Source organism: Megascapheus bottae, chromosome 17, assembly GCF_031878675.1.
Source record: "Megascapheus bottae isolate mThoBot1 chromosome 17, mThoBot2.hap1, whole genome shotgun sequence".
Taxonomy (NCBI): Eukaryota; Metazoa; Chordata; class Mammalia; order Rodentia; family Geomyidae; genus Megascapheus; species Megascapheus bottae.
In genome coordinates, this window is record NC_143525.1 from 26,016,900 (window position 1) to 26,038,282 (window position 21,383).

Below are 21,383 nucleotides of genomic sequence, written 5' to 3' on the forward strand. Positions count from 1 at the left end.
AAACTGCTTCCCGAAACTTAAGCCACCTTCTGCCCCAAAGTGCAGTGTCTCAAGGATAAGGACCTGTTTTATGGCACAATACATTCTTACCTAGAAACCCAGAAAATAACACCAGGAGTGATTAGAGCAAAGGCAAAGCATCTGTCTTTACACAACTTACAAGCCAGACCCCGCCTTACCCTATGAGTACCCAACACACACCCTCTCTGTGTCTCCGCCCCTCCCTGTGAGAGCGCCACACAGCCCTTCTGTGCTGATGTCTGCTTTTTGTCTGTCTTCCTACTTGCCTGCTTGTTTATTTAATACAGCTCTGCCTCATCCAGAAATTCTTATTCTGCCACTGATGTCAAGGACCCCAAGTTAAGGTTCCTACGTTTGAAGGGAACTTCACTAAAATTCACCTCTGTCCAATGACAGAAGGGGAGGCTTCCTTTTGTTCCTATCTGCTTTGCATCTCAAAAGAACACCCCCCCACACACACACACACCCAGTCTCCTTGGCTCCCCTTCCAGTGCCTAGAAGCAACCCTAGGCCTAAAACCTTCCTCTAACCCCAGCCTCCCTTCCCGGCCTTTTCTCCTGCCTCATCCTCACACAGAAGGAAAACTACCCCTTAGTTTTGCCACTGAGGAAACAGAGGGAGGGGAATGGCTGCACAGGTTCCCCGCTGCCTCTCTGTCTCCTCCAGGCCTCTGTCTCCTCCGGGCCTCTGCGGAGGGTGCTGTGCTGAGTGGTCGATGTGTCTGTGCAGGCCCGACAGGTGTGCTCTCCCCAGAGAGTGGAAATGGGGTGAGATCACACAGACCTGTTTGGAAAGGAGCTGTAGCAGGGAGCACCTCCTGAAACAGGGGTCCTCCTGCCCGCCCCCCAGAGCTTGACAGTTTCTTAGTTCTGCCCTTGTATTAAGCACACAGGATTTTCTCTTCCTCTGCCTGGAGACTGTGGGAGGGAAAGGTGGCCTTCCACTGAGGGTCAGTGACATTCATCATTGTCCTTGTACAAATTAATAGCCATGGCCTGCCTCCGGTCGCTATGGCAACCCAACCCCCCCATCCCCTCATCCCCCACCCCCACCCCTGGTGCTTTTGTGATCATAGGATAGAATTTATTGGCAGCGCATCCCAGCAAACTCCTCCAGACATGCGGAGAGAAGGAAGAAACTAGCAGAAGCCCCAGCACCTCTGGGTGGGGCTTTGTTTCCAGAACAGCTCAGTACATCAGCCTGATGACAGGGGACAGGAAAGGACAGTGGCTGTTGGTTAAGGGAAGTGGCCCAGCTCCTCCTGGTGGGCTCTGTAGATCTCACATACAGCTCCAGCACCAGATCTACCCAGAGCCTCCCAGAGATTTCCAATATCATGAGGGTTTATTTTACTTTTTCCTGCTCCCCTGCTCTCTGGGGTTTCAAATTACCTCTCTCTGTCCAACTCCCATCTTGGAGGGGGAAACAGGAGACAGCTGAAAAGCAGGAAATCAAGCCAGGTGTGGTAATCCCAGCTACTCAGGAGGCTGAGATCTGAGGATCACTGTTCAAAGCCAGCCCAGACACTGAAGTCCATGAGACTCTTACCTCCAATTAACCACTAGAAAACAGGAAGTGGCGCTGTGGCTCCAGGGGTAGAGGGTTAGGGCCATAGCGTTGAAGAACTCAGGCCCAGAGTTTAAACCCCACAATAAAATAAAATAAAATGTAAATTAAAAAAAATCTGTCGTTAGGGAGCTGGTATTCAAATGGAGAAAACAGGTAATAAATACGGTAAGCAAATCATACAATGGGCCAGAAGGTGCTGGGAATAAAAATGAATCCGTAGGATTACTGGATTGCATCCATCTGAGGTAACTGAAACTCACTTGAAATTTAAAAGAAACAGATTCAGGAGGCTGAAATCCGAGGATTGTGGTTCAAAGCCAGCCAGGGAAGGACAGTCTGTAAGACTCTTATCTACAACAAATCAGCAAAAAGCTGACAGTGGAGTTGTGGCTCAAGTAATAGAGCACCAACCTTGAGCAAAGAAAGCTCAAGGAGTTTGCCTAGGCCCTGAGTTCAAGTCCCCAGACCAGCTGCAACCTAAAAAAAAAAAAAAAAAAAAAAAGGTCCTCTTCCTAGGTGAGACCTACAGAAGTGGCTGCCATCTCCTCCTCAGCATCATGGCTGCCCTCAGACCTCTGGTGAAGCCCAAGATCATGAAAAAGAGGACCAAGAAGTCCATCTGCTACCAATCAGACCGATATGTCAAGATGAAGCGAAACTGGCGGAAGCCCAGAGGTATTGACAACAGGGTCCGGAGGAGGTTCAAGGGCCAGATCTTGATGCCCAGCATTGGTTATGGGAGCAACAAGAAAACAAAGCCCATACTGCCCAGCGGCCTTCAGAAGTTCCTGGTCCACAACGCCAAGGAGCTGGAAGGGCTGCTCCTGTGCAACAAGGCTTACTATGCTGAGATCCCCACAATGCTTCCTCCAAGGACCGAAAAGCCATCGTGGAACGAGCAGCCCAGCTGGCCATCAGACTCACCAATCCCAATGCCAGGCTGCGCAGTGAAGAGAACGAACAGATGGTTCACATACACCTTTGATTTGTGCTTAAATAAACCACAGAAACTGAAAGAAAAGGAGGAGGAGGAGGAGGAGGAAGAGGAGAAGGAGAAGGAGAAGCAGAAGAAGCAGAAGCAGAAGCAGAAGCAGAAGCAGAAGAAGAAGAAGAAGAAGAAGAAGAAGAAGAAGAAGAAGAAGAAGAGAAAAGAAAAATAAACAACAAACAAACAGGCCTGAAGAGCTGGGATATATCTCAATGGCCTCGAGGCCTACAAAGTCTCCACTACTCACCGTCAGCAGCAGATGGCTGGCCTCTGCATCAGAACGTCGAAAGCCTTTGGGTTCAATGCCCGCTGTGCCCTGGATCCACAGACCAGCCTTGCCCTCCTGCAGAAGGCGGGGAGCTGAGTCCAGGGGTGCTTTGTGTCCTGCCTAGATTCTTGTCCTGTAGGAAGAGTGCTGATGGCCTAGAGAGAGGCTGCTCCATCAACTCAGGCTCTTCTCTCAGAGGAAAAACAAGCACTGGGTCACATCCTGGGGCAGCCTGCAGGGACTGATGCACTGGAAATGACTGCATGCTTTTGCAGCTCTGGAGGCCGGAAGCTGGGAATCTGGGAGTCACCAGGGCCTTGGCCCACACGCATGCATGAGTGAAGCTCTTCCTTTCCCTTCCAGCTTGCAGTCCACTCTCTTAACTTCCAGGTGTTGCTGCAATTCCCGCTCAGCTTCTGGCACTGCTGCAGTCCGCCCCAGGACCCTTGGCTTGTGGCCGCATCCGTTCCATCCCTGCCTCTGTCTTCACATGTAGCAGTGCTGTAACTGCCCACAATGTGGGCATTGCACATGAGCTGAAAACAAACCTTGTTCAGAGAGTGCTGCAGGGACACGAGGGTCAGCCAACCCATGACCCAACCTGGCCTTGTCCTGTGTGATGCTAGCCAAGAAGCCACATGGAAGAGGCTATGGTGGAGAGTGATGGGAGGTACAGGAACACAGCCAAGCAGTAGCTATAGGGGAGAGGGTTTGCTTGGTAACAGTCTAGAACTATTTCATTTCCCCCACCAAGACATTTTTTTGTAGATCATTGGCGGAGCCAGCTGGCAACAGGCATGCCAGTGCTTATGCTTGAACTTGGCCTGGGTGTTGTCCCTGAGCTCTTCAGCTCAAGGCTACCGCCCTACCCTTGAGCCAAGCCCCACTTACTGTTTTCAAGAGGTTAATTTTGTGCCCAAGCTGGCTTTGAACCTTGCTCCTCAGATCTCAGCCTCCTGAGTAGCTGGGATTACAGGCGTGAGCCACTGCACCTGGCTCTTTTTCTTTTTCTTTCTTTTTTTTTTAGTTGTGTTTTCCCCCAAGTGCTCTAATTAGAATTTCAGTCATTGAAAGTGTGGCATGAGGCTGCACACCCACTTGACATTTTAGGACTCTGGGAAGCAGCCTGGCCTCCTTCCCTTACCCCACTTGAACAGAAATCCTCCAGTGCCCAGCTCTGAACTGCAGTCTGCGGCCAGCCCTGCCTTGGCCCAGCAGCTGGAGACCTCCCAGGATGCATTAGGAAGCCTGCAAATCTGCGTGAATTTGCATACAGGACCAGAGGTGCCAGCTCAACACCCCCCACCCCCCCCCCCCGTGAGATTGTTCTTGATTCTTTAATTACCCAGAGCTTGGCTTGATTAGCAGCTGTGGCACAGTAGTTTTCTTCTAGAGAGAGAGAAAGAGAGAGAGAGAGAGGAGGGAGGAGTAGACCGTATGGATTTAACCAGGGGTGTGGCTGGTGTTGGTAGGTGTTTAGATGCACTTATTGGAGAGCCCTTCAAAAATGTGGGCTGTAAAGTCAAAGCATTTTTTAAAGGAGGAGAAAAGCAAGCCACCTTCTCTGTCCTTCCCCTGATGCTTCAGAAACCCCTGGAATTATAAAATGAGCTCCCTCCTCCCGGCCTTGCTTTCATTCCCTTCCTCTTTCTGCCCTCCGTGGCTAATTCTGCATTATTCTTTGCAGGCAAGCTGGACTGGTCAGGGTAATGAGCCTCCCCGATTTGCCGTCAGATAAATGGCACGCCATTAGCCGCCTGTTTAACAATCATATTTCTTCTTCGGGATGAGAGCTCAATATCGCTCATGTGAAATATGGTCTGAAGAGCCCGCCAGTCTCCGCCTTGAAGAGTTGAGCAATGACTCAGCGGTGATTCCAGCCTGGCGGTGGCCATGGCAGTTGCCTCCTCTGTCTCCAGGGTTGGCTGCCTTGTCCCTAGCTCTAAAAAAAAAAGAAAGAAAAAATGTTTGTTTGTGTTCTGTGAAGCTCCTCCCTCCAGCACCCCCTTCCCCTGACCCCCAGGTCCAGAAAGTCCCCAGGATGGATGATCAGACGCGGGGATGTGCCACATCGGGGCACTTGTGCTGGAGTGGACTCAGACCCCGGACAACCTCTCAAGTCGTCCCCGGTGCTGAGCTAAGTAGACCCTTCCTTGACGCCCAACCAGGTCTCCCCAGTCTGTTCAGCCACCAGTCCTGCCTCCTTCAAGCACTTGGAAAGTTGCCTATGTTTGTGTTTAACAGGTGTGTGCAGGGGAGAGAAGGGGAGAAGGGTTCCAGCACGATGGCAGCCTAATGAAACCCACCACGATGGAAGTCTGAGCACACCCTGGTGACCATAATGCAGAAAGGTCAGCCAAGCCACGGGAAGGGTTTGTTACGGGCAGCAGGAGAGTCCAGCAAGATGGTCATTTCCAGGCAGTGCCTCCTTCGGCGAAGGAAGCATGGGGTGGGTATTTGGGGGGCCTACACATATTCCTATGGGCAGCATTTGGGGGTGCCAGAGTAAAGTGGGCATTACTGAACGAACTCAGTGTAAAGTCATGGGTCAAGGGGAGATGGCAGCCATATTCCTAGGAAAGCACACCCAGGGCTATGGAGTGTATATCTGAAAGGTTAAAATGGCCATCAGGACTCTCTGGGCACTGCTAGCTGCTTTCCCGACAGTTTTAGCTACAGCCAAAGAAGAGGACACCTTGAAGTTCAAGCTGTTAACAAATCTCCATGCTTGTCTCCTCCCTTCTCCTCCCTTCAAGCACAAAGATGAGCAGATCAGAATGCGCCAGCACCACCACATGGTTTTGAGACTGAATATTCATGTTCAAAGAAAAGGAAAGGAAAGGGAGGGAGGGAGAGAGAGAGAGAGGGAGAAAGGGAGGGAGCAAGGAAGCTGGGCTTGGTGATACATGCCCATAATCCCAGTACCAGGTAGGGTAAGGCAGGATGGTTGTAAGTTCCAGGCCAACCTGAGCTACATTATCAGATCCTGTTTCAAAGAGGAGGACAAAGAGGCAGGAAGAGAGAGAAGGGAGAGAAAGAACACACTCAAATGATCAACTTCCTTTATTTCTAAAAAATATTTCTTTTTCTTTTTTCTTTTTCTTTTTCTTAGATAGGATGTCACTATCTAGCTCAAGCTAGATAGTGCTACAAGACTCAATCTTTCTGCCTCACCCTCCCCAATGCTGGGATTACAAGCATGCACTACCATGCCCAACCAGCTTTGGATTTGGGGACTGAGGTTCTAATGGAAAAATCTGAGGCAGGCATTTGCAGCTTGCTAGAGATGAAGTGGCCGGAATGGAGTCCTGGCTTAAAGCCCGGAATGTGGAACATCACCCCAAAAATGGAGCAAAGTAGCTTAGGCAAAAATCACTTGTGGGGCCAAAGACCTTGGAACTTGAATAGAAAAACAAATTAACCACATGAAAATCCCACTAAGATGGGCTTGGGTGCAAGCCTGGGCAGTACAGTGAGACCCTATTTCACAAAAATAACGATACACAGCCTGGCTCACTCCTGTAATCCCAGCTACTCAGGAGGCTGAGATCGAGGTTCAAAGCCAGCCCAGGCATTAAAGTCCCTGAGACGCTTATCTCCAATTAACCACCAGAAAACCAGAAGTGGCACTGTGGCTCCAGGGGTAGAGTGGTAGCTGAAGAGCTGAAGAGCTCAGGGACAACGCCCAGGCCTAAAGTTTAAGCCCCACAACTGGCAAAAAAAAATAATAATAATAGGATAAATAGGTAGATAAGACAGACAGACAGATAGATGAGTGCTAGATAGATGGTACATGGTAGATAGATAGATAGATAGATGGAGCTTTGAAGAAGAATGTGATTTTCCCACTCCTCTAAAGGTGGAAAAGCTCAAGTCATGGGCGGAAAACCGAAAATGGATCCAGAGCCCTAAGTACCCTGGGCCTGGACAGAGGCAAATCGCTCCATGGAGAAAAATTTCCCAAACAAAGGGCATGCGAGATCCTCACTTTCTATATGAGCTCCCAACCAAAAAGATGACCAAACAGTAACATAAAGCAAGCACCGTGAAAGACAGGCACCATGGCAGAAATGAATAGAGCATCTGACTGACGTTCTTCCTCTTGTGGGACAGGTGCAGTACTGGGATTTGAACTCAGGGCCTTGCACTTGCTAGGGGGTTACTCTAGTGCTAAGCTACCATCCAGAACTGGCTAAAATATATTTTGAAAGATACTGAAGTAAAACATGAGATCCAAGTCATGAAGAGAGAATAGGACGTGTTGAAATCACTGAAAGCAGAACTGAATGATTGACAAATTAATCTAGACGTGAAAAAATACCTTCACTGAAATCATAAATCAAGGTTATGAGATGAATAGCGCATTCAGAACACCAAAGAATTAGAGAAATAGAAGGAAATCCTTTGACATGCAGCACAGAGATGGAAAAATGTGCAGATATAAAAGCACAATAAAGAAATCTGGAAGATGCTGTAGCTACTCAGAAGGCACAGGTCGAAAGGATTAGGGTTCAAGGTCAGCTCAGCCACAAATCTATCAAGATCTAATCCCAACAAGTAATGATGGGGGTGGTGGCATGATATTTTCATCGCATCTATGTGAGAAGCATACGAGAAGGATTATAATGAAAGTAGAAAGGGCTCGGGGCATGGCACAAGTAACAGAGCACCTACCTAGCCAAATATAGAGCTCAAACCTCAGTGCCATCAAAAGGAAATCTGGATGATTAACAAGGCCACTGGGACCCTGGGTTCCTTCTCTTCACCTGTCCTGACAGAAGGAAAAACCAGCAGAAGGAGCGCTGGGTGCCCCCTCCCGACCAGGGCCGGTAGGTCCCCACTCCCTTACCCTCCCCTCTGGTAACTGCCATATGCTTTTCTGCTCAGCCCTCTGCAAGCACCAAGCAATGCTGGGCTTCCGGGCTGGGGATGACCCCAGGGCTTTGCCCTCACTTAGGCCAGCCCACCACATGCCCAGCCTTGGAGACTAACCTTGTAGGTGCTCAGATGCCAGTCCAGCTGCTACTTTCTTCTCCTGGCTGTGCCACATAGAGGAGGCAGGACAGCCACACTGGGGACAAGTCCTGGCACAAGGCTTGTGTTAGAAAACCAGTTAGGCTGGGCACTGGTGGCTCATACTTATAATCCTAGTGACTCAGGAGGCTGAGATCTGAGGTTCATAGTTCAGAGCCAGCTCTAGCAGGAAAGTCTTTGAAACTCTTACCTCCAACGAACTACTAGACAACTATAAGTGGTGCTTTGGCACAAAGTGGTAGCTAGCTTTGAGTGCAAAGCTCAGGGACAGTGCTCAGGCCTGAGTTCAAGCCCCACAACTGACCAAAAAAAAACTCTCTTAAGAATTTACAGTAGGTGTTGGTAGAGGGATAAACCAGTCCCAGGGCCCTCACTGAAGCTGGCTGGAGTGTGGAGGGGAAGGGAGGCCTCGGGTAAGTGGTGACAGCATCTATGCAGAAAGGAGGAAGGGGGGCATATGGAGATGGGGTTGTTTGTTCTTTGTTTTGCTTTTGTGTCCATACTTAGGCATGAACTCAACACCTAGACATTCTCCCTTAGCTGTTTTGCTCATGCTTGCTTCTGACCCACGGCTCCACTCTGCCTTTTTGATAGTTCATTGGAGATAAAAAGTCTTACAGACTTTCCTGCCCCAACTGGCTTCAAATCATGATCCTCTAATCTCGGCCTCCTGAGTTGTTAGAATGACAGGGGTGAGCAGAGGCTTGGGGTGGGGGTGGCACAAGGAGGCATTTTGTTTGCCAGTCCTGTGGCTTGAACTCAGGGTCTGAGTACTATCCTTGACCTTTCCTCAAGGCCTAGTGCTCTACCATTTGAGCCACAGCACCAGTTCTGGCTTATTTTTGTCTATGTGTGAGGCACCGAGAAATCAAATCCAGGTCTTCGTGCATGCTCAGCAAGCACTCTTATCATTAGGCCAAACTCCAGGCTCCAGCTTCCTGCTTTTTTTGCTAGCTGATTGGAGATAAGAATATCATGGACTTTCCTGCTCAGGCTGGCTTTGAACTGTGATCCTCAGATCTCAGCCTCCTGAATAGACGGGATTACAGGTGTGAGCCACCAGCACCCGGCCATCTCACTTCTTCTAAAAGTGTGCAAACACTTATCTAATAGAAATCACACAGGGATGGGAGAGTGTTTTAAATCAATGCTGCCACCTAGGGAAATGAAAACAAATACCAAGGTTACGAGGTGAGAGGGGCAAGGGAACCTGGCCGCAGCAGACACGAGGCCCGCTCACCCCTGAGGAATCTCAAAACAGAGGCCAGTGTCTGCCATGTCTGTGGACTCCTGGGTGCCCTGTGCGTGGGTGCATCCTCCTGGGGTGCTGAGAAGCAATCGGGGCCTCCCAGATAAGGGCACTCATGCCACTCATGGGGGCTCTGCTCCATGGCCAGGGCTAACTCCTGCTCCATGGCCTTCGGATGGGCAATGCCAAGCACACACGGCCTTCTTCAGCACACCCTTCTGTCACTCTGCCAGCAAAGGCACCACAAAGCCATCTCATTGGGATGCCGGAGTGACCACAACCCTTCCTGGAACAGTGCAGACCTACTACGTGTAGCTAACAAAGGGATCACAGCCCTCACCAGGTGGTACAGACCCTACTATGTGAAGTTACCACAGTTACTACAACCCTTACTGGGCAGTTCAGGCCTACTATGTGCAGATATCAAAGTGACTGCCACCCTCATCAGGCAGTGCAGGCCTACTATGCACACATGGCCCCTGACAACGCTTCCATGGGGTTGGGAGCCCTGACACCTTGTTCTTCACTGTGTCCCGTTACTGGAATCAGGGCTGGGCCTTCCATGGCATCTGGTGCCAGCAGAATAAATGAATAATAATAATAAGAGAACGCATACAAAGAGTGAAAGAATGGGGTCATATTAATAAGTAATGAGTGAATGAATAATAGATGAGCACAGTTTAACAAACATTTATGTACAGCTTCCCAGGAAGCCAGGCGCTGGGTGAAGACAGTTACAATGATTGACTCAGCAAGGTGCTCACCGGAGCCTGGTGGAGCTGGCACTGCATTGTGCCCATTTTACAGACGGAGAAACCAAGGCACGGGGGCTGAGAGACGGGCAGTGGGGGCCAGTGTGGGACATGGGGAGAGGAGGGATACCATTCTCCTCACAGCAGCAAAGTCCCCGCCACAAACATGACGGAACCCCTGGCACTGGGTCCTGGTGGCCCCGCAATGCTTTGTACAAGGAGCCACCCCAGACCAGTGCCTGCTGCCGAGTCTTAGCGTCTTAGTGCCTGCACCTGCACAGGACTGGCACCGTCCCTCAGCTCCACCGTCATCTCCCAGGCAGAAGAAGGACAGCAGGTGGCTCCCATACGGGGCTGTTGGCAAGTCTTCCCAATCCATCCTAATTTACGCTAATTGGATCTAGGCTCTGTCTTACTAAGGCAAAGGATTGGATTGTAAACTGCTGGATAGCTTCTAAATGAATTTTGCAAGTTCCCAGCTAATCAAACAGAATTTGCCCGCTCAAATTTCTTGCTGCGTCTAGAATGGATGGAAGGAGAAATCTTGCAGTGGGCAGCCGGGCGCCATTTCCAGCCATTACCTACATCCCTTTATCTCTTCATGCCAGCCCCAATACTCTATAGAAGGGTTAATCATTTTATTTGTTTATTATTTATTTAGTGTGTCAATCCTGGGGCTTGAACTCAGGGTCTGGGCACTTTCGTTGAGCTTCTTTATTCAAGGCTAGTGCTCTATCACTTGAGCGACAGCTCCATTTCTACTTATTTTGGTAGTTAATTAAAGATAAGCATCACATGGACTTTCCTGACTAGGCTGGCTTTGAACCTGGATCCTCAGATCTCAGCCTCCTAAGTAGCTAGAATTACAGGCGTGAGCCACCAGTGCTGGCCTTTAAGTTATTTATCATGAGCAGCTTGCTTGGACATTTGTGAAGGGCAGACAGTTCCAACTAGTTTTAGTTCTTTAGCTTCCAAATGAGTAGCCCCAAGAGAAGCTGGTGATTACAGGAGGGGAGGAGCAGGCAGTTTAGATGTAGATAGATATTGTGTTAATTTACTAAATCAGGGTCTGGAGGTACAGCTCCATTGACAGAACACTATCAATGAGTGCAAACAGCAGGGATTAGTCCCAGTCTGCAACCTTAAAAGAAAAAGTATTTACGGGGCTGGGAGTTTGGCTTAGAAGTAGAGTGCTTGCCTAGCATGCATGAAGACCCAGGTTCGATTCCTTGGTACCACATACATAGAAAAAAGATTGGAAGTGGTGCTGAGGCTCAAATGGTAGAGCTCTAGCCTTGAGAAAGTCTAAGGACAGTGCTCAGGCCCTGAGCTCAAGCCCAGGACTGGCAAAAAAAAAAAAAAAAAAAAGAGGCCAGGAGTTTGGCCTAGTGGTAGAGTGCTTGCCTAGCATGCACGAAGACCTGGGTTCAATTCCTTGGTACCACATATGTAGCAAAAAGCCAGAAGTGGTGCTGTGGCTCAAGTGGTAGAGCCCTAGCCTTGAGAAAATCCAGGGAGAGTGCTCAGGCCCTGAGCCCAAGCCCAGGACTGGCAAAAAAAAAAAAAAAGGAAAAGAAAAGAAAAAACGTTTACTAGTCGATCAACTCTGCTTTACATTGGGTAAACTGAGGACCTGGAGCTCCCACCTCTGAAAGGACATTGTGTAGTTGTAGAAAGTCCACTAAGATGTGTCCTTGGAGGAGGAAGTGACAGGCTCTGCCAGGGGGCACTGTCAGTTCCCTGCGAGCTGGGCTTTGGGGAATAAGGAGTCTCCTGGTGGGCAGAGGAAAAAGATTATCAGGAACGGAGCTGATAGCCACAGAGGTACAGCAAGTTCAGAGAGTGGAGTGGGTGACTTAAGAAGGGGGCCGGGGGCCAGGCAGAGAGTGGAGTGGGTGACTAAGAAGGGGGCTGAGGGCCAGGCACGGTGGCTTACACCTGCAATTGTAGCTACTCAGGAGGCTGAGGTCTGAGGATCAAGGTTCAAAGCCAGCCCAGGCACTAAAGAACACAAGACTCTTATCTCCAATTAAGCAGTAGGAAATGGGAAGTGGGGCTCTGGCACCAGGGGTAAGTTGGTAGCCTTGAACTGAAGAGTTCAAGGACAGTGCCCAGGCCCAGAATTCAAGACCCATGACCGACAAAAAGAAAGGGGGGTGTGGAAGAAGGAGAATGGAATCTCTGACATTTCAGCAACATGCGGAGGGAGAGAGGTGGACTACCTTCCTCCACCACCCACTTCCCTGCTGGACCGGCGTTGAGCGTGGATCCTCAGATCTCAGCCTCCTAAGAGGCTAGGATTATAGGCGTTGAGCCACTAGAGCCCAGTGTTTTTGGGGTGTGTGTGTGTGTGTGTGTGTGTGTGTGTGTGTGTGTGTGTGTGTTGTCGGGGGCAGGGTTTGACACCAGGGCTCATTCTCTCACTTGGCTTTTTTTTTTTTACCCTCCAGGCTGGCACTCTCCCACCTGAGACACATGTCCCACTTCATGAGTGCCTGTTTTCCTCTGATCCTGCAATAATAGTATAAGCCCAAGGAAAAGGTCATGGAAGTTAACAAGGAAGTGCATCCGGTGCCGCCTGAGCTGTCCTTGGCTGGCCTCTGCAGTGTCTTTGATCTTGGGGTTCCCTCCTTCCTTTGTTCGGCCCCTACACTCAGAGCCTGCACTCCCTCCCCGGCCATACTGTCTCCTTCGCACGTTCCACAATGCCAAAGTGCACACTGCTCAAGGGTGGCTTCACTGTGGTCCTCCATGCCCCCCCTCCCCACCCCCAAACCCAGCCTTGCTGGAGAGCCACAGAGACATGGACAGTGGTGAAGCTACCATGCACTGATTAGTGCAGACAGCTGGGGAGGAGCTGGGGCCTAGAGGCAGGGGACAGCTGCTCACACCCACCCCATAGATGACCCCAGTTCCCCCCAGGCTCCCCTGCCAGGGCAGCCAAAGCCCCAGGCAGCTGGGGCCAGGAGGAAGGCAGCTCTGATTCTCAGGGTGCAGCGGTGGTTGCCTTTCAGAGCGATGATGCTTGCTTTCCGCCCTGCCGGCTGGCTTCTTTTTAGTCTGACATGAGACTGTTGTGAGGTGACCACAGCTTTCAAAGGCAAACTGGAGACAGATGGTCCATGAGAAGATGTTTTCCCCATTTAGCCACTGGCTTACAGAAAAAGCCACACAAAAGCACGCGCTCCCGTCCGGCTTTCTGCTTAATGAACCCGTGAAGGATCAGATCAACGTTCTGAGCACAGGAGATGCTTAGCGACCTGGACAGGCGGTGAAGGACCGGGAAGAGAGGGTGGGGTGCTACTTCTAGTGGGGACCCTGAGCTGAGGCCACCAAAGAGGGTTCCCTCAGCACCCCTCCCTCCAGAGCCGGCCCCAGGGCCACAAAGCATGATGAAGAAACAACAAGCTTTGTACTGTGAAAGTAAGGGAGTGGGGACCCCCAGACTTCCTTCTCCCTCCCACTCCTGGAGTGGATTGGGGGAGACCCCTGGGGAACCCCACCTCAGAAGACATGGAGAGGTGGAAGGGCACACAGCCAAGGCCCAGCTCCCAAGGAGCTCAGCTGAACCATGCCTCGCCATAGATTCCCTGTGAGAGAAAGGTGGCATTCAGCGGGGAGGCCTGCCCAGGGCTACTCGTTACACGGCGTCACCATGGTTATCAGTTGGTAGCTGATGCACTTGGACAGAACCAGAGTCTGGAAGTCAGCCATCTTACCGCTGTGAGCCACTCCGCGCTTTCTCACGGGTTTGGCACTAGGAAGGTGCTCAGGGAATACAGGACTGGTTCCTCTCCCAGGCATCTAGGCACCCGGATGGATTGCTCCCTTCTCATTCTCCAGACAGTGAGTCCCAGGGGTCATCACGGGGCTGTGGTCCTCCCGCGCTCAGGCTTGGAGAGAGCAGAGTGGCCAGGTCCAGACTGGGAACACCCCCCTTTCTTCCTTGGTTTGGCTCCCCTGAAAGATGGGGTAGGGATGGGTTATTTGGGGGTGCCTTGGATGTGGGAAACAAAGACAAGCAGCTCAGGACATGAGAGGAGCCCCCGTGGTCCCCTAGAGGACCAGAGGCCATGGCTCCAGGTGTGAGGTTTTCGGGTGGCCTCTGGTCTGCTCTGAGTGCAGGCTTAGTGGAGATGCTTGGGGGCAGCTCTGGGCAGAGGATGAGGATGCCCCCCCACCCACAGCCTCGGTCAGCATCAGAGGCCATGGAACACTGGCTGCCTGACCTCTGGACATCCATCTGCCCTTCCAGCCCAGCGGCCCTCTGTCTGCTCTGGACATGGTCAGCCTTGATGCCTCCATCCTGCCCCCTTCTTTTCCCACAAGACCCAATGCCTGCATCACCTCCTCTGAGCTCCCAGGTAAGGTCACTCCTTTTAATGTCCTTTGGTCCTTGTACTGGCCAGGAAGGACCAGCACACACTGCTGTTAAGCCTGGAGCATGTATGTGATCCACCTAATTCTCTCTCTCTCTCTCTCTCTCTCTCTCTCTCTCTCTCTCTCTCTCTCCCTCCCTCCCTCCCTCCTTCCCCCCTCTCTCCCTCTCCAGTACTGGGGCTTGAACTCAAGGCCTGGGTTCTTTTCTCTGATTTTTTTTTTGCCAGTCCTGGAGCTTGAGCTCAGGGCCTGAGCACTGTCCCTGGGCTTTCTCAAGGCTAGAGCTCTACCATTTGAGCCACAGCACCATTTCAGCTTTTTTCTATATATGTGGTACCAAGGAATCGAACCTGAATCTTCATGCATGCTAGGCAAGCACTCAACCACTAGGCCAAACTCCTGGCCCCATTTCTCTCATCTTTTTTGATCAAGGTTGGCAGCTCCACTTCCGGTTTTCTGGTGGTTCATTGGCAATAAAAGGCACACTGACTTTCCTGCTCCAGCTGGTGGTTCAAACACCATCCTCAGAACAGAGCCTCCTGAGTAGCTAGGGTTACAGGTGTGAGTCACAGGTCTCTAATACTGGAGGAGGGGATATGGCCATAACCTGTAAGAACAAGATTATGGAGGAGGGGGTATGGCCAGGAAATAGGGAAGGCAGGACTGCCCTTTCTCTGGCCAACACACAGTCCTTAAGAGGCAGCACCAAATTAAAGATGTAATGTACTTCTTTTTTTTCATATATTTTTTATTGTAATTAATAGAAGGTTACATGATATTTGCCAGATAGATGGTGCATTAATTCCCATACATTGATATCCTTTCACATGTCTTGGTCCCCATTTCCCTCCCCCCAACCCCCAGGTGTAATGTACTTCTTCTTGGACAATAAGCCCTCATGGACACAGCCCAGGGAGCAGTGCATGCCCAAGGCCCACCTCTGCTGTGTTTGTGCGGCTGTCTAGGTCTGCCTCATGCATGCAAGTGGAAAGATGGAACCATGGAAATATTGCTCAGCAGATGAGCCCTCAGACAGGTGGGCACGAGCAGAAATAGCCATCTCATTTGCATGGAGCCATGGGAGGAAGAGGCAGGAACAAATCAAAAAAGAAGGAAGGTAGCAGCCAAACCTGGCAGAATGCAGTGCCAGGCCAGCCCAGCCACTTAGGAGGATTCACTGAAGCCACAGCCCCACCCCACACCCTGGCCAATACAACAGCAATGCATCCCCAGTTTGTCCATGGATTGCCGGACTGCTGTTACTCCTGATCGCTGGGTGTCCCCGGCTCACTGCAACCAACTGCGGCACCTTGTCTCCTCTCCACAGTCAGCTGTATTTTAATCCATTTCATCGCAGGAAAATGTCGCGGGAGAAAATCGTGGCGTCATCAGTGTGTCAGCAGCGCACAGACCAGAATAGGAACGCTTCAAGGGGAGATAATGTAATGTGGTGTTGTGCACACTGATTTATGGAAAACTTCAACTGGGAGCTGAGAGGCGGCCCTGGCTGTGTTCCTGGCGCTCATGGGATGGTCTTGGGGTGGGAATGGTGGAGGGGATCTTTGTGAAGGCTGGTGGTGGTCTCTAAGTGGTCATGTAGAATTCCAAACTCAGTCCAGGCTCTGACAGAGAAGGCAGAAAACAAGGTGGCCCAGGTGGCCAGCACTGACTTAGTGCTAATTTAGTCTCTAGAGGGCAAGGGGAGTTTGGAGAGGGGCCTTGAGGGGAGGAGAAGGAGAGGGAGAGAAGAACCGTACACTCCTGGGCCCTTTCCATTGGCCAAACAAGGTCAGCTGCACTATCCCTGCCCCGGAGGACAAAGAGTTCTGGGCTCAGTACCAAGGCCTGACAAGACAGGAAGGGGAGGGGCCTGGAGTTTGGCCTAGTGATAAGAGTGCTCACTTAGCATGCACAAAGACCTGGGTTTGACTCCTAGGTACCAGATACACAGAAAAAGTGGGCTCAAGTGGCAAAGGTCTAGCCTTGAGAAAGCCCAAGGACACAGTGCTCAGGCCCCAAGTTCAAGCCCCAGGACTGAAAAAAAAAAAAAAAAAGGACAGGAAGGGGAGGTTCCATTCCTTCCGGGCTACCCACTAGAGACTAACTATGAAGAGATACACTAAATTTTTTGCAGGGAAGTCGATACAGGGAATTGAACTCAGGTCCTGGGAGCTGTCCCTAAGCAGTTTTGCTCCAGGGTGGCACTGTATCACGTGAGCCACAGCTCCATCCTCAGAGATACACTAAATATTAAGAGCTGGCCTAGATGCCTGTGGCTCATGCCTATAATCCTAGCTACAAAGGAGGCTGAAATCTGAGGATCATGTTTCAAAGCCAGCCCGGGCAGGAAAGCCTGTGAGACCCATTATTTCCAAATAATCACCAAAAAGTTGGAAGTAAAGCTGTGGTTCAAGTGGTAGAATGCTAACCTTGAGCAGAAATGCTAAGGGACAGTGCCCAGACCCTAAGTTAAATCCCCACTACACAGACACACATACACACATAACACACACACACACACACACACACACACACACACACACTGCAATACTTTGTGATGTTTGTTACATGGCATTATTATGGCGGTAGTAGTGGGTATAGCCATGGACTATTGTTTTATTTTATTTGTTTCTAGCTTCCTCTTCATTGTCCTCACTCTAGAAAGTTCTTGCCCTTCCCAGCAATGAACCCTGCATTTGGAGAAAAAGCAAGATAGCAGGTGGGAGACAGAAAGGGGCGGTGGCTTGCCAGGATGCTGAGACTGAGGGCATCTTTCCTCATCTCTTCCATGATGGAGGAAGGGGAGTTTCTCCCTTTCTTTGAGGTTCAGTGCAGAGGGCCAGCCTGCTTCTCCCTGGGCCCACCTGCTCTTGGTGCCAACCTAGAAATATGTGAATGGATTTGCATTTGCTTCCTGTTGGCCTGTGCCAGTTCCCAAGCCAGAGCTCTGTGCTAACACTACGCGATGAAGGCACAACTATGCCAGGCTCTGGAATTCCAACAGCCACGAACATCTCCCCCAAAATATTGTATTTAGTAACTGATCTACCAGTGTTTTAATCCCTGTCTCCCTTTCTCCTCTCCTCAGCCTTCATCACGCACCAGAGACTTCTACACAAACACACCGACCTCCCTTTGGCAGATGTGACAGTCCTTTTGCCTTCCTTGCCTGGCAGTGATAAGAGGCCCTCCTTACCCTCACCCCCAGGATCCATAAATAAGAGGGAGAGGTGCACAGTGCAGGCAGGAGGGGGGAGGGGGAACCTTCAGTGCTGCAAAATAGCTCAGCTTAAAAGAGCACCAGGCACATTTCTGCAGTGTCTAGGGGTTCTTTGCTTTCTCCATAGCACCAGAAGCTACGGGTGCCATTATCTGCTCCCTATCACCTTCAGGGACCCATGGAGGGCAGGCAGGTTCCGAGTAGACCTCAGTCACACAAGTGCAGCTCCAGTGTGCACCCTAGAGCCCCGGGGTGGGGGGAGATATGATGCTGTGCTTAAAGTATGAATGATACTACAGGAGAGAGACCGTCCCATCCCAGCACTGCCATGGCGCACAGTGCAGGCAGGCCATCAGAGGCGCTGTCCAGGGGCAGCGGTGCTGAACCAAGACCATTGTTTTGTAAGCTGAGTACAAGGGTGTCACCAGCTCTCCTGCCATTGAAAGGCCCTCATCACCTTGCATCTCCAGCAATCTTTTGGTCCTTGCTTAGCTCCTCTGCTCACCCCAGCTCTTCTGTGCAATACCCTATCCCTCCTTTCACCCCTGTGCTGGTCAGTGACATAGGGGGAGAGGAAAGTGTTCGTCCTGTGACGTGAATCCTCAAGTCACCCAGATAATCAATATTCAATTACTGTGCTACAGGGCTCAGCATTGATTTACTGCCAGCCATCACCAGGCAACCGGAAACTCTCCTACCATTCTTAGGACCAGAAGTATATGAGGTCAGGTGATGCCATGGAGAGCAGAGGGACCTGCAACCATCAGACCTTTGAGGGGGGCTTTCATTCCACACCCTGGCTCAAAGCAGACAGCTCACTTAAAAGTCCTTCTACTGTAAACAGCTTCATACAGTTGCACAGAGATACGCTATGATGAATACTCATATGTTTATGATTGGGTACCAGTAGTTCATGCCTGTAATCCTAGCTACTCAGAAAGCTGAGGTCTGAGGAGCACAGTTCAAAGCCATCCTGGGAAGGAAGATCCATGAGACTCTTACCTCCAATAAAGTACTCAGAAAAGGCTGGAAATGGCAAAAACTCAGGGACAGTGCCTAGACCTTCAGTTCGAGCCCTAGTCTTGACCCAAAATAATAATAAATAATTATTATCATTAGTGAATGTATCAGTTACATTCCACTCATGTACCCCATTCACTACCTGTCCATCAGACTGAATGGGCACCTGTCCCCCATCTTATCCATGTGTCTATCAGTGTGCACCTGCAGGAGAGAAAGACCCTCCAAAAACACTCAGCATCCCACTTGCAAGAAAGCCATTTTCTCCTAACACCAAATATGCAGTAACCCAAAGTCCTCCATTTCTTTTGCAAATGTATTTGAATCAGGACCCAAACGAGTTTCATAACTGTGTGGTGTGTTGCCGTGTGTTGGAATCTGTCCATCACCCTGCAGTCTGTGTTGAGAAGAAAGTTCCCAGGCCCAGTGGCGACCCCCACAGCCCGGGCCCTCACCGGAGCTTGGAAGCACGGGAAGGTGGATGGTGCGTGCGATCAGGCTCAGGACTCACCTCCCTCCTCGGCCGTCTGCAACACCTTCTTGACTCTAAGCAAGGCAGGTACTGACCTTTGCTTCTTGGGATGGGAGCAAAGCAGCCACGCATAAACACGGGCAGGCCGAGGACACGGGTCCAGGAAGAAGTCATGACAGCCAGCCAAGGCAGACATCGGCAGAGATGGCAAAGCACTGGTTTTCTGTCCTTTTTTTTCCCCAATAGTGTCTCACATTTACCCCTGGGCTGGCCTGGACTGAAGTCCTCCAGTTTACTCTTCCCATGTAGCTGGGATAAGGGGAGTACAACAGGACACCCAGCTTTTTATTGGCTGAGATGGGATATCATGCACTTTTTGCCTAAGCCAACCTAATCTCTACCTCTCGAGAAGGTAAGGTGATAGAGCTGAACCACTGTGCCAGGCTTGTTTTTGTTTCCTGAAATACGATCTCTCTTTGTATCCCAGGCTGGCCTCCAGCACCTGATCCTCCTGCCTCAGCCTCCAGGGCGCACTGATCACAGGTATTTACCACACCACTCCCTGAACCAGATACTGTTTTAAAATAACCCATTTCCAATCCCTTTCTCCTAGACATGGAAATCAATGAACGGAGATGCACTCTGCAGGAGAGGGAGGGAGGGGGTGTGGGGCAGAAATGACGGGTCAGCCATTCACTTGGGCAGCAGAAGGAACACGCTGGGAGTTTGCAGGAGAAGGACTGCTTTCGAGAAAGCAGCAGATCAATCTCCAAGCCTGACTGACCGTACTTCTTCAGAACTGCCTAGAGAACTCAGGAGATGACAAAGAAACCTGATGTCAATAATGAACATCTCGCCATCCCCAGGCTGCCACCAGCCATGCCACGGTTCTGGGCTCCACGCTGGGACAAAAATACATAAGCTGAAGGAAGTTACTGCAATGCTTTTTTCCTCTTTTGTAATTAACTGAAGTGATTTTATAGTCATCCCTATCGCTTGTGCCTTCATGTGGAAATCAGCTAAGGAGAGACTCCATCTTGTCTTTCTCTCTTCCTGGGGTTCAAGCTGTGGGAACTCAGCCTGAAGAAGGGGCTAGAAGGGTGGTGACCTGAAAGTTTTCATTAACCCCCCCACCTGGACCTTCTGACTTCACTTCCCCCCAGAGAAGCTGGTCCTGAGTGTCAGAGCAATTGATTAGCCCCTGCACTCGCTCAGGATTTAACGAGCCCCATCTAGCCAAGTACCTGGACTTGGGGAGACATGAATGTCTGAAGGCTTCTGAAAGGCTCTTGAGAATGAGAGTTGGAGTGGCTCAGCTTCCCAGGCTCCCATGATTGTGGAAGGCCAGAGTTCTCCACTCTCGGGGACCATGGGCCGCAACCTAGCTTCTAGTGCCTAAACCCTCGTGTTTCTCGGGCTTAGAAATGCTTCTTCCCACCGGGCACAGTGGCTCACGGCTATAATCCTAGCTACTCAGGAGGCTGAGATCTGAATGAGGATCAAGGTTCAAAGCCAGCCCTGGCACAAAAGGACCTGAGACTCTTATCTCCAATTAACCCCTAGAAAATGGGAAGTGGGACTTGGCTCAAGGGTAGGGGTGGTAGCCTTGAGCTGAAGAGCTCAGGGACAGTGCCCAGGCCGAGTTCAAGCCCCAAAGCTGCTGCCATTCCCACACCGAGCTCCACCAAGGCCCATGAACTGGAAGTGTTCATTATTCCATCTGACTCCGTCAGAGGTCTGAGGTCAGCAGTGAGCTGGGGACAGTGAGGCCGCAGTGCTGATCTGCCTTCACTCTGAGTCTCTGGGGCAGGTGCCAGGGTACCGGGTGCTCCACTTGAGGAGCACTTGAGGAGCACTTGAGCAGACACTCATGACTACCCCAAGACCATGCTCACCAGAAAAAGCCACAATCCAAGTCACAGGAAACTCAGCCACAAAAATAGTGAGATGTCTCAGAACAATGGAAGAGGAAGAACCTTGCTCCAGACTAGAGCATAAGGAGATGTCTCCAAGGGAAGACTGAAACTGGGCTGGAGGCATGACTCAGCAGCAGAGCACCTGCCTAGCAAGCACAAAGCCCTGAGTTCAAACCCCAGTTCCACCCAGAAAAAGAAAAGGACTAGAAGCCATATATTGCCTAGTATTTACGAACATTTGGAAAATATTGTTTTGGGACATCTGAGACCTTTTTAAAGCATTTAAGCAAACATTAACCAAGGCTAAATTAAAAACAGTGCAATTTTTTTAAGCTTAGGCAATGATTAACACCAGAAAATAAAACCAAAAAAGAGGTAAAAGAAAGAGTATTTACATAGGTATAATAATATAAAAACTGCCCAGGACTGTGGTAGAAAGAAGAGAGATGTTAGAGCATGAGAGACTGAAATCCTCACACTACCACAGGAAGTAA

General features: G+C 50.5%; 1 pseudogene; it reads left to right on the forward strand.

Moving 5' to 3' along the window:
• Positions 1 to 2,129: 2,129 nt before the first annotated feature.
• Positions 2,130 to 7,679, forward strand: LOC150051456 (large ribosomal subunit protein eL32-like; annotated as a pseudogene).
• The last annotated feature ends 13,704 nt before the right edge of the window (positions 7,680 to 21,383 follow it).